The sequence below is a fragment of the Phyllobates terribilis genome, unplaced genomic scaffold (genome assembly GCF_046119375.1).
Source record: "Phyllobates terribilis strain yellow unplaced genomic scaffold, ASM4611937v1 Scaffold_3__8_contigs__length_932513732, whole genome shotgun sequence".
Classification (NCBI taxonomy): domain Eukaryota; kingdom Metazoa; phylum Chordata; class Amphibia; order Anura; family Dendrobatidae; genus Phyllobates; species Phyllobates terribilis.
The window spans coordinates 571,952,453-571,968,393 of record NW_027362763.1 but is presented as its reverse complement, the minus strand read 5'-3'; positions in this window follow the sequence as shown (position 1 = coordinate 571,968,393).

The window sequence follows — 15,941 nt, the reverse complement described above, 5'->3', positions numbered from 1 at the left end:
TTTGAACCGCAGTGATATGTGTTCCGTGTGACAGACAAACCACAGTTTTAAATAGCTGGTCTGTAGGTAACTATTTTTAACAGCTCCGACCTCGTGTCAATAACTTCGCTGACACCCTTCAACACAATTTCAATGGAGGCCAGAAATGGCAGAATTTTTAGCGCAATTATATGTGATCCGGACAAACCACAGTTTTAAATAGATGGATTTTTAGCACATTAATATGGAAAGGATCTGGCTGTATTCTGCAGTGCCAACAAGCAAATGGAGCAGAAAAACTGTGTTCTCTGGATTCCTTTTTAAGCAAATAATCAGGATTAAGATCCCCAAAAAAATTATTCCTGATACCTGGGGCTATTTGTAGAAATATCTGTAAAAGCACCAGCAGACAGAACTGGAATGGATCCTCTTGCTATATACTCTGCAGTCTGCCACATACACTGCCAGCCTGCCTGCCTAGCACTGATATCTATGTAGCTAGATTAGTCCTCAGAAGGACTGTTAGTTGAGATTGATTTGTGTAGAATATGTTATGATATACAGTTGCATCTCACTAAATTAGAATATCATCAAAAAGTTTATTTTTTTTCAGTTCTTCAATACAAAAAGTGAAACTCATATATTATATAGAGTCATTACAGACAGAGTGATCTATTTCAAGTGTTTATTTCTGTTAATGTTGATGATTATTGCTTACAGCCAATGAAAACACAAAAGTCATTATCTCAGTAAATTAAAATAATTACCAAAAAACACCTGCACAGGCTTCCTAAGCCTTTAAAAGGGTCCCTTAGTCTATTTCAGTAGGCTCAACAATCATGGGGCAGACTGCTGACTTGACAGATGTCCAGAAATAAGGCATTGACACACTCCACAAGGTCCCAGAGTTCCAATTTTCATTTGGAAGAGTGGAGAGACACACAATCCAAGCTGCTTGAGGTCTAGAAGTCTGAAGTTTCCACAGTCAATGATGGTTTGGGGAGCCATGTCATCTGCTGGTGTAGGTCCACTGTGTTTTATCAAGACCAACGTCAGCGCAATCGTTTAACAGGAAATTTTCAGAGCCCTTCATGCTTCCCTCTGCCGACAAGCTTTTTGGAGTTGGAAATTTCATTCTCCAGCAGGACTTGGCACCTGTCCACACTGCCAAAAGTACCAATACCTGGTTTACAAACAACAGTATCACTGTGCTTCATTGGCCAGCAAACTCGCCTGACCTTAACCCCTTAGAGAATCTATGGGGTATTGTCAAGAGGAAGATGAGACACCAGACCCAACAATGCAGACGAGCTGAAGGCTGCTATCAAAGCAACCTGGGCTTCCATAACACCTCAGCAGTGCCACAGGCTGATCGCCTCCATGCCACGCCACATTGATGTAGTAATTGATGGAAAAGGAGCCCCGACCAAGTATTGAGTGCATTTACTGAACTTACATTTCAGTAAGCCAACATTTTTAATTTTATAAACATTTTTCATGCTGTTGTTATACAGTAAAGTATTCTAATTTACTGAGATAATGACTTTTGTGTTTTCATTGGCTGTAAGCCATAATCATCAACATTAACAGAAATAAACACTTGAAATAGATCAGTGTGTTTGTAACGACTCTATATAATATGAGTTTCACTTTTTGTATTGAAGAACAGAAATAAATTTAACTTTTTGATGATATTCTAATTTAGTGAGATGCACCTGTACCTACACTTGCTAAGAAACAAGCGAATCTTTCCCTAGGTCAGCAGCATCTCTCCCTACACTGCCTGATTCCAGAGTAGACTGTGACGAGCATGGCGGCGCCAGGTCTGATATAGACCTGATGACGCTGTGCGGCCAGCCAATCACTGTAATGCCACAACCAACATGGCTGCGGCATTACAGTGTGTGGCAGACAATCCCTGCATGTTCATTGGTGCTCTAAAGAGCACCAAACATGCAGGGAGGGGACCCGAGCTCCTGCTGAGCAACCCAGGAAATACTCGGCGAGCACCGAGCATCTCGAGCAGTGAGATGCTCGGGCAAGCACAGAGCAGTAGCGAATATGCTCGCTGATCACTAATCTTCACATAATATTAAAATACTATAATACACATGTTAAGAAAGTAAATACAGACCAGAGGCCCTGTATGTAATAATGTCTCCATCCTGGACCCTGTATGTAATAATGTCAACATTCTGGGCCCTATATGTGAGAATGTCCCCATCCTGGGCCTTATATGTACACTGTGTGCAGAATTATTAGGCAAATGAGTATTTTGATCACATGATACTTTTTATACATGTTGTCCTACTCCAAGATGCATAGCCTTGAGAGGCAACTACCAATTAAGCAAATCTGGTGATGTGCATCTCTGTAATGAGGAGGGGTGTTGACTAATGACATCAACACACTATATAAGGTGTGCTTAATTATTAGGCAACTTCCTTTCCTTTGGCAAAATGGGTCAGAAGAGAGATTTGTCGGGCTCTGAAAAGTCAAAAAATTGTGAGATGTCTTGCAGAGGGATGCAGCAGTCTTGAAATTTCCAAACTTTTGAAGCGTGATCACCGAACAATCAAGTATTTCATGGCAAATAGCCAACAGGGTCGCAAGAAGCGTGTTGGCCAAAAAAGGTGCAAAATAACTGCCCATGAATTGAGGAAAATCAAGCGTGAAGCTGCCAAGATGCCATTCGCCACCAGCTTTGCCATATTTCAGAGCTGCAACGTTACTGGAGTATCAAAAAGCACAAGGTGTGCGATACTCAGGGACATGGCCAAGGTAAGGAAGGCTGAAAAACGACCACCTTTAAACAAGAAACATAAGATAAAACGTCAAGAATGGGCCAAGAAATATCTTAAGACTGATTTTTCAAAGGTTTTATGGACTGATGAAATGAGAGTGACTCTTGATGGGCCAGATGGATGGGCCAGAGGCTGGATCAGTAAAGGGCAGAGAGCTCCACTCCGACTCAGACGCCAGCAAGGTGGAGGTGGGGTACTGGTATGGGCTGGTATCATCAAAGATGAACTTGTGGGACCTTTTCGGGTTGAGGATGGAGTGAAGCTCAACTCCCAGACCTACTGCCAGTTTCTGGAAGACAATTTCTTCAAGCAGTGGTACAGGAAGAAGTTGGTATCGTTCAAGAAAAACATGATTTTCATGCAGGACAATGCTCCATCACATGCATCCAACTACTCCACAGCGTGGCTGGCCAGTAAAGGTCTAAAAGAAGAAAAAATAATGACATGGCCCCCTTGTGCATCTGATCTGAACCCCATAGAGAACCTGTGGTCCATCATAAAATGTGAGATCTACAGGGAGGGAAAACAGTACACCTCTCGGAACAGTGTCTGGGAGGCTGTGGTGGCTGCTGTACGCAATGTTAATCGAAAACAGATGAAGCAACTGACAGAATCTATGGATGGAAGGCTGTTGAGTGTCATCATAAAGAAAGGTGGCTATATTGATCACTAATTTTGTTGTTTTTTGCATGTCAGAAATGTTTATTTCTAAATTTTGTGCACTGATATTGGTTTACCTGGTGAAAATAAACAAGTGAGATGAGATTATATTTGTTTTTTATTAAGTTGCCTAATAATTCGGCACAGTAATAGTTACCTGCACAAACAGATATCCTCCTAAGATAGCCAAATCTAAAAAAAAAACACTCCAACTTCCAAAAATATTAAGCTTGGATATTTATTAGTCTTTTGGGTTGATTGAGAACATAGTTGTTGAAAAATAATAAAAATAATCCTTTAAAAGACAACTTGCCTAATAATTCTGCACAAAGTGTAATAATGTCCCGGTCCTGGGCCCTGTATTTAATAATCTTCCCATCCTATAATAATGTCCCTGTCCTGAGCCCTGTATGTAATAATGTCCCCGTCCTGGGCACTGGATGTAAGAATGTCCCCGTCCTGTAATAATGTCCATATCCTAGGTCGGTGCACGAGTAGGGTCCAAACATAAATACTTGTGAAATAACCTCGCCACTCAAACTGTGATGAATTTGACTCACCCCCTGGGCCGTGGGGCACTCGAAACCAGGCTTCTGCGCGGTGATGGGGGGTAGTAGTGGCAACCCGATCCCGTGGCTCAGGTTGGTCAGACCAGTGGCAGTCTCCTATATGTTTTGCAATGTCCGACTACGCCACCCGTGGATTGCGGTCAGAGTGAACCGCCGCTGCAGAGCAGACCGCTGAGGCTGGTGTTGTGGGTGCAGCAGGGAATAGTACAACTCCCCACGGGAGGAGTGTAGCCTCAGGGCAGTGAGCGTAGATGGTGGGGGTTGTGGTGCAGGACGTCCCAGTACCGTTAGTGCTGGTGCGATAAGAAAAGCAAAGACAACGTGTTGCAGTCCAGGGTCTTTTACTCACAGTTAATATCCAAGTCACTTCCGCCGGTAATGACTGCCCAAGCCATGCTGCGTCCACCAAGTGAGGGGCTCGGTCAACCCCCAGGCAATTCAGGAGTATGGCACAGGACTCCCTTCTATCCTTTCTCTGGCTCGTGCCCCACCAGTGACCAAACTTCTGTCCAGCTGCCGCGGATCTATGCAGGCAAACGTGGGCCCCGATTCCCGCTATCCTATATGGTGCCTTCCTAGCAGGTTTAGCAGGTGGTCGCACCAGTAAATGATCACGACCTCCGGTTCTTGGCTGAGGGATAATTTACCTCCACCAATTTGGAATCCGGTACCCTTATTCTGCCTGACCTTTCACCCGTTATCTCGTGGGTTCTTAGGGTCCCTTCCTTCTTGTTTCTGAGCCCTTCTGCTTCTCTGTCTCTTGTCCTCCTTTCCTGTTCCTTCTTCTCCTCCTTCCTCGGCCTCTTCTCTAGGCCTACTTCTCCTTCTCCTCTCAGGCTCCGGCCTTCACCCTAGGCCTGCCTTTGAGCAGAGCTCCTACAGAGCCTCCGCTCCCTGTCTTCTCCTCTCACTGACTGAACCTACTCCTAAGATGGTGCCCACCTTTTATACCTCCTCCTCTGTGTGTGAGCTCAGGTGACCAGCACCCAATGAGCTCCTTCCTATGCTCCAGAAACCGTCCCCTTCTGCTCCTACATCACTAGGTTTTCCTCCCCCCTCCCCACTCCAGCCAAGGACATGTCAGATGTGCCTGCATAACTATATAAATGGGAGCACTGTAGAGCTGTCCCCCGGAAATGGGTTGTGTGTGATGCATGCAGCTACCTGAGCCCTGGTCCACACTCCATCCTTACCCGGGAGTGGAATATCACACCTCTGGCAGAGGTGCAATACCCCTGTAGCGGCCGAACCCTTGGGGCGCTACAAATTTATATTGAATTTTAATGCAGTCCAAAAATAAATCAAAACAAACGTTTGGGCCTAAACACCAGGCCTTCATCAGTGTAGTCTTAACCCTCCGTCAGGGGCAATATGTTTCATAACGAGTTTAGGGGCATTGCGCCAGTCAGGTACAGGCTAGAAAATTGGCTATATTTTCCTTTTTTTAAAATTTCAATGCTCTAAAAGTGATCAGTTACCTTAATAGGAATGTAATAAATGGCTTCTCAGGTTTCACACAGCCTTTAAAGTTAGGAAGGTACTGGGAGGAGGGTGTTTCCCAGACAAACCACTGAAAAAAGAGAAATGAAACTAAGTGAGCTGCGCCTGTCAGATCAGTTGCCCCTGACGGAGGGTTAAAAAACAGAGACAAATAATGAACAAAACAAGACAAAATTAAATAAAGTATATAAATCCGAAAAATGGTGTCAATTGCGTGGAACAACATTCATCTCCCTGCCTAAGAAGACTAAACAGCATATCAACTTAAAAGAGAGACTTACCAGACTGCTCAATCTCATGGCGGCGGTGGCCGGTGTCCATACTCGGTCCCCAGCCACCACTATTTTTCCCGGTGTCGTCTCCACCTTCCACAAGCACAGGTCCCACAACATTACCCATGCCCTCCCCAGTGCACTTACTGGGAAGGACCGCCTAACCACAAACACGTGGACATGTGAATGTGGCCAGGGACAGTACGGAGCCAGTCCAAACTTTGTCGGTGAGTTGTATTTCACCACAGCCATATTTTTTAGCTCTGTGAAAGGACTGGCTTTTTGGAAATCGTATCTTCTCCGGCTGTCATAAAGAGTATAGCAAACTCAAATCCGAAATTCTGGCGCACTTAGGCATGAAGATGTCTATCAGGGCACAGCGAGTTTACCGCTGGGTGTATCACCGCAACAAACCCCCTTGCTCCCAAATGTTTGACCTTTTGCACCTGGTCAAAAAATGGCTGTAGCCGGAGTCCTCTATGCTTGCGCAGATGGTAAAGCGAGTGGTGATGGACCGGTTTGTGCATTCCTTGCCGAGGCCAATACAGACTTGGGTTGCCCAGGGTGATCCCTGAAATGCCCATGGACTGTTCGAGAGATACTAGGGGGTGGAAGGTCCCTTGGAAAGGCAGCCAACTCCATACTGGGGGTCCCAAAAGGGGGCAGAGGCCCAAAAGGGGGTGGTATGTCCAAGGTCCAAAGGGGTGGGGGAGGTAATGCCCAAGGTCCCTACAGGTGATGTCATTTGCTGGAGGTGCCATTGCCCAGGCCATATAGCTACCCGTTGTCCCTTGACCCCCGAGCAGATGGACTGCAGCATAGGACACTGCTGTTCATACTATGCATATCCAGCCTGCAGGGAACTGTCCACCCAGTGAGGGGCCACAAGCATGTCCCGTGAATGTGAACGGATGACAGGTAACGGGACTGCTAGACTCTGGGAGTCTGGTGACCCTTGTGAGGGCCACATTCCCTCTCCAACTGATCCCAGGGAAAAAGGTTCTCATGCGACGCCTTCATGGTGATGAGTGGACATTGAAACAGCCCACGTTACTGAGTCTCACGAGGTCGGCATCGTCCAGGACTTGTTGCACCTCATTATTATAGGCCGGGACTTTTGTTTGTGTTGGGATCTGTGGGGGAAGGGTTCAGAGTTCACTGGCTCAGTTAAGAAACCAGTTAACCCTGAAGTGGTATGACCACACCCAGAGTCGGACGGGTTTCCCTTTTGTGTTCTGGTGGGGGATGAGGAGGTAGTGTCCTCTGAGTCTGACATTCCAGAGTTAGGGGTGACCTGCGAGAATTTTGGGACATAGGGACCTATCTCCGAGGGAAGCCTTTAATAATGTTACAGTCATAAATGAGATTGCACAGGAGCTGGGGGCTAACACAAGATTTTCCTTTATGCTGAGTGGGAAGTTGTACCGGGTTATGAAAGTGAGGGAGGAGCTTGTGGAACAGTTAATTGTGCCGGGCCCCTACAGACGGAGGGTGTTGGACATGGCCCATTCACATGTCTTGGGTGGCCATCTGGGAGTGGAAAAAATGCAGGAACAGATCATGCAGAGGTTCTATTGGCCCGGATGTCACCGGGAAATATTAAAGTATTGCAGGTCCTGCCTTACGTGCAAGTTAACCAGCACCACCTCTCACTTTCAAAGTCCCCTCATGCCATTGCCTATTATTGAAGTGCCGTTCGAGAGAATTGCTATGGACTTCGTCGGTCCCCTGGTTAAATCTGCTCGTGGGCATCATTATATATTGGTCATCCTGGACTATGCCACACACTATCCTGAAGCGATCCCCTTGAGAAACTCCTCCGCAAAGAGTATAGCCCACGAATTGGTCTGTGATTTTTACCCGGACACATTTACTAAAGGAGATTCTGACCGACCAGGGAACACCCTTTATGAGTAAGGTGATGAGGGAGTTATGCAAGGTCCTGCAAATTTCTCAACTGAGGACTCTAGTATACCATCCTCAGACAGATGGCCTTGTGGAAAGTTTATTAAAATGCTGAAGAGTATTCTGATCAGAGGTATATGACCCCAAGGCTATAGGGTCTAGGTGAGGGGAAAAGACAGAAAACACGGGCGCAGATCTAAGTGCAGATTATTTAGTTCAACTATTTTTCAGAAGCTAATTTGCTCACCTTTGATGTAGCTTGTGGCATAGCGTATCGACCTCTTAGGTCTGACTGAGATCCCTTGACTCCTTGATGTGCAGCTATAGTCTGGATACAACGGATCTCTCAGCCAGTAGACCGTGGAATGAAGGTCAGGAGAAAATGAAAGGATTCATCCAGTCTATTCAGCGCTTCCAGGAGACAGGCACCAGGCAGAGGTATTAAAAGTCTTCAGAAATTTACTTAGATAAAAATCATCAAAAAAACGATACATAGAGCAACGCGTTTCGGCTATATATTTGTACAGAATAGCCTTCCTCAGGTAAGATATTGCTTTCCAGTCTGCTAGAGTTATATAATCTATATAGGTTCACTTGAATAAATTAATTAATTTAAATGGTCAAGACCTGGTGGTTCTTCATTAGCTTAATTGCTGCTTGGTGGTTTTCAGTATGCAGTTTATCCTTGTTTCTTTTGTTGTTACAGGTGTATTTGCAATACATGATAAAATATATAGTGAGAAACACACACACACACACACATAAAAAACATTAAAAACATTTATTTGCGTGTATACAGCAGGTGTGGATATATAGAAAATGTGTAAATCTATAGCATTATCCACACATACAGCATATATTCAATGATCATATTAGGACTATTATATTATACTTCTTTTACTAGAAAAACTTTTCTTCCTTCTTTTTGTCCCTTGTCCCCTTCCCCTTTTTGTTTGTTTTCCCCTTAAAAAGTGAAAGAATAATGGTATGAGACAAAAAAAATTAAAAAAATTAAAAAATAAAAAGAATAATCATTTACATTAATTTAATCATATTGTGAGTTCTATATCTTTCATTTCTGTAGGACCTTTCTAAATATATTAATTTCCTCTATTGGGATTGAACTCGTGTAGTCCACACTCAGGGGTCTATCATGTTTCTCTCATTGGTATTTACCTCTATGCCGTGGATGTCCTCATGATGCTGGCTTCACTAGTCAGGGGTTTATGGGCAAACCTAAGAATATATCATAAATCATATCTAGCTTAGGTTACCATATACTCTATTCTTTCTATGTGTTTCTATTGATAAGAAACACTGTCCTGATCTAATTCGATGTTCTATATGTTCTCCAGTCTATCATTGAGGCCGTCGGGATGTAGAGAGCGCAGTCTGTACATCCAGAAAGCCTCTTTCTTGTTCAGTAGATGGATTCTGTTTGATATATTCTGCGGAATTTCTTCGACAGGAGTCAAGCTTATTTCAAAGCTCTTATTATGATTTATTAAGAGATGTCTCGATAGGCTATGTGTTAGTAGCCCAATTTTCGCATTATGTCGGTGTGCGTTTAAATGTGATCTGACCATCTGTGTGGTCAAGCCAACATATTGCATTCCGCAACTGCATCTAATTACATATATAACATAGCTGCTAGTGCAAGTCAGGTGATGTTTTATGGGAAAGGTCTCTCCTGTACTATTGGAGGTGATAGATTGGTGGCCATGGGTTATTGTTTGGCAGCATTGGCATTTCTTCTGGTTGCATTTAAAAGTGCCATTGAGTGTATTGGTTGTCTTTTTCATTATGGAATTAGTAGTTTTAAATTGGAGAGTATTCTGAGGAAGGCCATAGAAAAGGATGGTAGAGACTGGGACCGTCTTCTATCGTATCTGTTGCTCTCTATCCGAGAGGTTCCACAGGCCTCTACGGGATTCTCGCCATTTGAACTCCTGTGTGGCTAACATCCATGGGGTCTCCTTGATATAGCAAAGGAAACCTGGGAAGCCAAAGTCACGCCCCACAGAAGCGTCATCGAGCACGTTGCACTGATGCAGCAGAGGATTGCGAAGGTGATGCCCATCGTAAAAGGACATCTCCTCCAGGCAAAGGAAGCTCAGGCCAGGGTCTACAACCGGTCAGCCAGAGTGAGACAGTTCAATCCGGGAGACCGAGTCCTCTGCTAATTCCTATTGTGGAGAGTAAATTCTTGGTCAAATGGCAAGAGCCGTATGAGGTGGTGGAGAAGCTTGGTGATGTGAACTATAAGATTCATCAACCAGGAAAACAGAAACCATCCCAGATCTGCCACGTCAACCTCATAAAGCTATGGCAAGACAGAGAGCCGTCTGAAACTCTCTGCTTGGTGGGCAAGCCAGAAGGCGAGGTTGGAGATGTCGCCATAGCGGAGACGCTGTTGAAGGCCCAAAAGCAGCAGTGTCGGAAGTTGCTGCAGAAGAACAGGGACCTGTTCTCAGAATTGCCGAGGTGCATAAAGGTCATAGAACACGAAGTTCTGACGGAGTTACATGTGCGCATAAACTTGAAGCCCTATCGAATTCCGGGAGACCGACGAGAATTGATCTCCAAGGAGGTGGAGCGCATGTTGAAACTTGGGGTCATTGAAGAATCCAATAGCGGTTGGCAGAGCCTGATTGTCCTGGTCCCAAAACCCGATGGCGAATGGAGATTCTGAAGTTGAATGAGGTTCCCAAATTCGACGCATATCCAATGCCATGTGTCGATGAGCTCATCGAGAGACTTGGGGCAGCAAGGTATATAATCAACTTGGATTTAACAAAGGGGTATTGGCAGATCCCCATGTCACCGGAAACCAGGGAGAAGACTGTGTTTTCTATACAGGATAAATGCTTTCAATATGTCCGGATGCCGTTTGGACTACAGGGGATATGTATATGATAATCACCCCAGTGTGAATGCTGTGTTAAGCACTGGGATCGGCGTCTGCATCCTGGGTATATGTGCTCTGTGACGCGCAAGTCAGTAGGCGCGCATGCGTCGTTGTGATAAACCTCTTGTGTGGACACTTCCTTTGGCGGGCCCATGGACCCGTGGCCTGTGGTGATTATCATATAATTGCCGCGATAATTTGTCTATATACACAGATGAAAATACGTGAGATTACAGTCATAGATAATATGATTTAAGGAGTGTGCATACTGTTTTTTTCAGCAGCACTGTTTATTTTTTTATCATTGTTTGAATTTGTATGTAATTAATAAATATTTATGTTGAAATATACTTTGATTGTTGGGCTTGTTTTCAGTGCCCGTAGCTATGATTTGATATGTATATATATAACTCCCAAGGGTAAATGGTTTTTCAGCCCTTGCACTTAGTGCATAGGCTTTACCAGTCTAGGAGTCCCACTCCTTAAAAATGGGAAAAAAATGTTTTCTGAGGCCCTCCTCTACGTGTCTTCCAGGGTGTATTGCAGTCCGCCCTTCTATTTTTTTGGCAGCCCTTGCACTTAGTGCATAGGCTTTATGAGTCTAGGAGTCCCATTACCTAACAATTTTAACAGAATGTGTATGATGCCCTTCCTTATGTTTAATACAGGGTGTATCGGAGTCCCTCTTCCTTCAAATTTTTGGCAGTTCTTGCATTGTCCACATAAGCTTTGTGAGTTTCAGAGTCCCTCCTTCATAAATGAAACAGGATGTATCTGACCATGTCACACATACCACATGCCTAGATTAGGTAGTAAAATGTTAAAAATACATTTACCAGTGACTACCAGTGGTTGTAGTTTTATTTCCCCCTCTACTATGTGATCTACTTTAGTCATAGACAATGGGGAAATATGGTGAGAGATGGCTCGTCTATTAAGCGGTGGAGGAGGCGGGTTTTTTATTCTCTTTTTAATCATAGGAATCATTCTTTCCTGTGTGTTTTATTGAAAGTCTGTTTGGCTGCGTGCCCACAATCAGTAATGCTAGCGTTCTGGACGCAGCATATTTTCGCTGTGTCCAAAATGCTGCATTGCATAGTACAAGCACAGTGGATAGGATTAATAGAAATCTGACGGCCAATGTGTTTTTTTTTACGCTGTGTAAACTCACCTGGGGTGAGGGTTTCTGAGCCGCAGCTTGTCAATATCTCAGTCTTCTGTGCGGAATTTCCCCCTAGACTTGCATTAGATGAGGTAAATCCATAGTTAAAAAAAACACATATATTGTAAGTGCATTTACATAGGTGTTTTTAGCCTGGTTTTAATAAATAATTTTAAAAAATGACATGGGGTCTTCCCTGTTTTTGATAACCAGTCAAGGTAAAGCAGACAGCTGCGGGCTTATATTATCAGCCTGGAAAGGTTCCTGGTTATTGGGCCCTTCCCAGCCTAAAAATACTAGCCCACAGCAACCCCAGAATTGGTACATCATGTTAGATTAAATTCTGGCACTTTGCCCGACTCTTCCCCATTGCCCTGGTGCGGTGGCAATTGAGTAATGGTAGTTGGGGTTGATGACAGCTGTGATTCGTCAAAAAACACAGCTGCCATCAACCCCTGGGGTTAGTAATGGAGAGGTGTCTATCAGATGCCCCCATTACTAACCCGGTAATAAAAAAAATTATTCACAGACTCCGGAGACAGAATCAAGGAACGTGGACTACATCGGACCTGCAACATTTTGTGTAATAAATTGGTGAACGAGGGAGTGTCTATTGTCTTTATTTCTATCTTTTTATGTATTTCAAGTATCCTTTCTGAGATTACTACGGATTTTTTTTGCATTACTTCGGACTTGCATGGAATTTTTTTTATTTTCTTTCAATAAATTGGTTAGTGTGGGGGAGTCTTTATTCAAATAAAGTATTTTTTATGTGTGTGTGTGTTTTTATTTCTGATTACTGGGTTAGTAATGGGAGTGTCTGATAGACGTCTCTCCATTACTAACCCCAGGACTTAATGTCAGCTGTGATTTTTGACAAATCACATATGTCATCAAACCCAACTACCATTACCCCGATTGCCATCGCACCAGGGCAATTGGGAAGAGCCGGGCAAAGTGCCAGAATTGGCGCACCTAATGTGAAGCGACAATTCTGGGTTGGCTGCGGGCTTCTATTTTTAGGCTGGGAAGGGCCCAATAACCATGGAAATTCTCAGCCTGATAATATAAGCCCGCAGATGTCAGCATTACCTTGGCTGGTTATCAAAAATAGGGGGGATCTCAAGTCATTTTCATTTATTTATTTGTTAGGTTAATCCATGTATAGTAAACTACATATGCATAGCTCTAATTAGATAGCTAGATAGATATCCGTAAGATATACAGTGCATTGTGAAAGTATTTGGCCCCCTTGAACTTTACTACCTTTTGCCACATTTCTGGCTTCAAACATAAAGATATAAAATTCTAATTTTTTGGGGAAGGATCAACAACAAGTGGGACACAATCATGAAGTGGAACGAAATTTATTGGATATTTTAAACTTTTAAAAAAAATGAAAAATGAAAAGTGGGGCATGCAATATTATTCGGCCCCCTTGAGTTAATACATTGTAGCGCCACTGTGTCACCCTGGCCTGGATGCCACAAAATGTAATAAAGCTGTGTCTGAGAGCAAGGGGGAGGTTCTCTAGTAAGGGCAACATTAGCATGCAGTACCTCCTGTCTCAGGCCAGTAGGGGGAGCAGGCTGCCCCTATAAAACCTGGTGCTGGGGGCAGGGTTAGGGAGAACTGGATGACCTGTCTCAGTACTGAGACGTGTCCCGATGCAGAGGAGGGACAGAAAGTTGTATTGCACCTAAGAGGAAGTGTGGCAGGAGGAGAGCCACAAGCCAGAGACAAGAGGCGAAGTGAGCCTGTCTTGGCAGATAAAGGACTTAATTTACCAGACTTTGGTGTCTGAGGCTGGGAGGATTCCACATCCTACAGCAGATAACCAGTCCGCAAGGGACTGTATGTTCCTTGGCCTAAGAAACCTGGAGGCTCTGCCACAACAGAAGGGACCAGTAAAGCCGTACCAGGCCGGGAGCAGAAAGGAACCAACGTCGCAGGCCATACAGGCGAGAGTACACGGAAAGCTCGGAAACATGGGCTGTTACCCTATAAGGAGGAGATAGCCAGAAGGAGCACGGTAGGCCTACACCCTCACCCTGACCAGGGCCAATTTCCCCATTGCTCTCAGACATCCAGGTCCCCTCCTAGCCAGGACTGTTTATGGGTCAGTTTACCTGTTTTAGTAAAGACCCTGGACTGCAACCTGTTGTCTGTGTGCTCCTTCGCGCCTCCAGCACTACCGGTACTGGGACTCTCACCACCATCACTCCCACCATCCATTATACTGCCTGGGGCCGCACTCTTCCCGTGGGGAGTCACACTACCCTAGCTGCACACCTCATCAGCCCCAGCGGTCTGCATGCAGCGGCGGTTCCTAATAACCGCAATCCACGGGTGGCGTAGTCGGACATAATCATCAGCGCATAACGGACTACCACTGGCCTGACCACCCTGAGCCACGGAACCGGGTTGCCACTACTACTCCCATCGTTCCCCTACTGCCCGGATCCGAGTGCCCCATGGCCCAGGGGGCGAGTCACCACCTTTTGCTGCGATTACAGCTGCAAGTCGCTTGGGGTATGTGTCTATCAGTTTTGCACATCAAGAGGCTGAAATTCTTGCCCATTCTTCCTTGCAAAACAGCTCGAGCTCATTGAGGTTGGAAGGAGGGCGTTTGTGAACAGCAGTTTTCAGCTCTTTCCACAGATTCTCGATTGGATTCAGGTCTGGACTTTGACTTGGCCATTCTAACACCTGGATACGTTTATTTTTGAACCATTCCATTGTAGATTTTTCTTTATGTTTGGGATCATTGTCTTGTTGGAAGATAAATCTCCGTCCCAGTCTCAGGTCTTTTGCGGACTCCAACAGGTTTTCTTCCAGAATGGTTCTGTATTTGGCTCCGTCCATCTTCCCATCAATTTTAACCATCTTCCCTGTCCCTGCTGAAGAAAAGTAGGCCCAAACCATGATGCTGCCACCACCATGTTTGACAGTGGGGATGGTGTTTTGAGGGTGATGAGCTGTGTTGCTTTTACGCCAAACATATCGTTTTGCATTGTGACCAAAAAGTTCGATTTTGGTTTCATCTGACCAGAGCACCTTATTCCACATGTTTGGTGTGTCTCCCAGGTGGCTTGTGGCAAACTTCAAATGAGACTTTTTATGGATATCTTTGAGAAATGGCTTTCTTCTTGCCACTCTTCCATAAAGGCCAGATTTGTGCAGTGTACAACTGATTGTTGCCTATGGACGGACTCTCCCACCTCAGCTGTAGATCTCGGCAGTTCATCCAGAGTGATCATGGGCCTTTTGGGTGCATCTCTGATCAGCTTTCTCCTTGTTCGAGATGAAAGTTTAGAGGGACGGCCGGGTCTTGGTAGATTTGCAGTGGTCTGATACTACTTCCATTTCAATATGATCGCTTGCACAGTGCTCCTTGAGATGTTTAAAACTTGGGAAATCTTTTTGTCTCCAAATCCGGCTTTAAACTTCGCCACAACAGTATCTCGGACCTGCCTGGTGTGTTCCTTGGTCTTCATGATGCTCTCTGCATTTGAAACAGAGTCCTGAGACTATCACAGAGCAGGTGCATTTATACGGAGACTTGATTACACACAGGTGGATTCTATTTATCATTACCTGTCATTTAGGACAACATTGGATCATTCAGAGATCCTCACTGATCTTCTGGAGTGAGTTTGCTGCCCTGAAAGTAAAGGGGCCGAATAATATTGCATGGCCCACTTTTCATTATTTATTTTTTTAAAAAGTTTAAAACATCCAATAAATTTCGTTCCACTTCACGATTGTGTCCCACTTGTTGATTCTTCCCAAAAAAATTAGAATTTTATATCTTTATGTTTGAAGTCAGAAATGTGGTAAAAGGTAGAAAAGCTCAAGGGGGCCAAATACTTTCACAATGCACTGTACATCTACCCCATATCTATCTATCCATCTATCTACCGCTTATCTATCTACCCCATATATATCTATATCTTTGCATATCTAATAACATACCAAAGAGATACAAAACAAATGTGTCAAAAATACATGCAAAAACGCACACAAAAACAAAGTGGAGTAAAACTCTGACAACATTGTTCCCAGCAGTGACCTGCGAGTCAGAGATGGGTCCAGGCGTCTTCCCCATTCTTTTCCCATTCCATTTCAGCGCTGTTTCCATCCATTTCAGCAATTTTCCTGCCCTCCCCCAGCCCTTCTGGC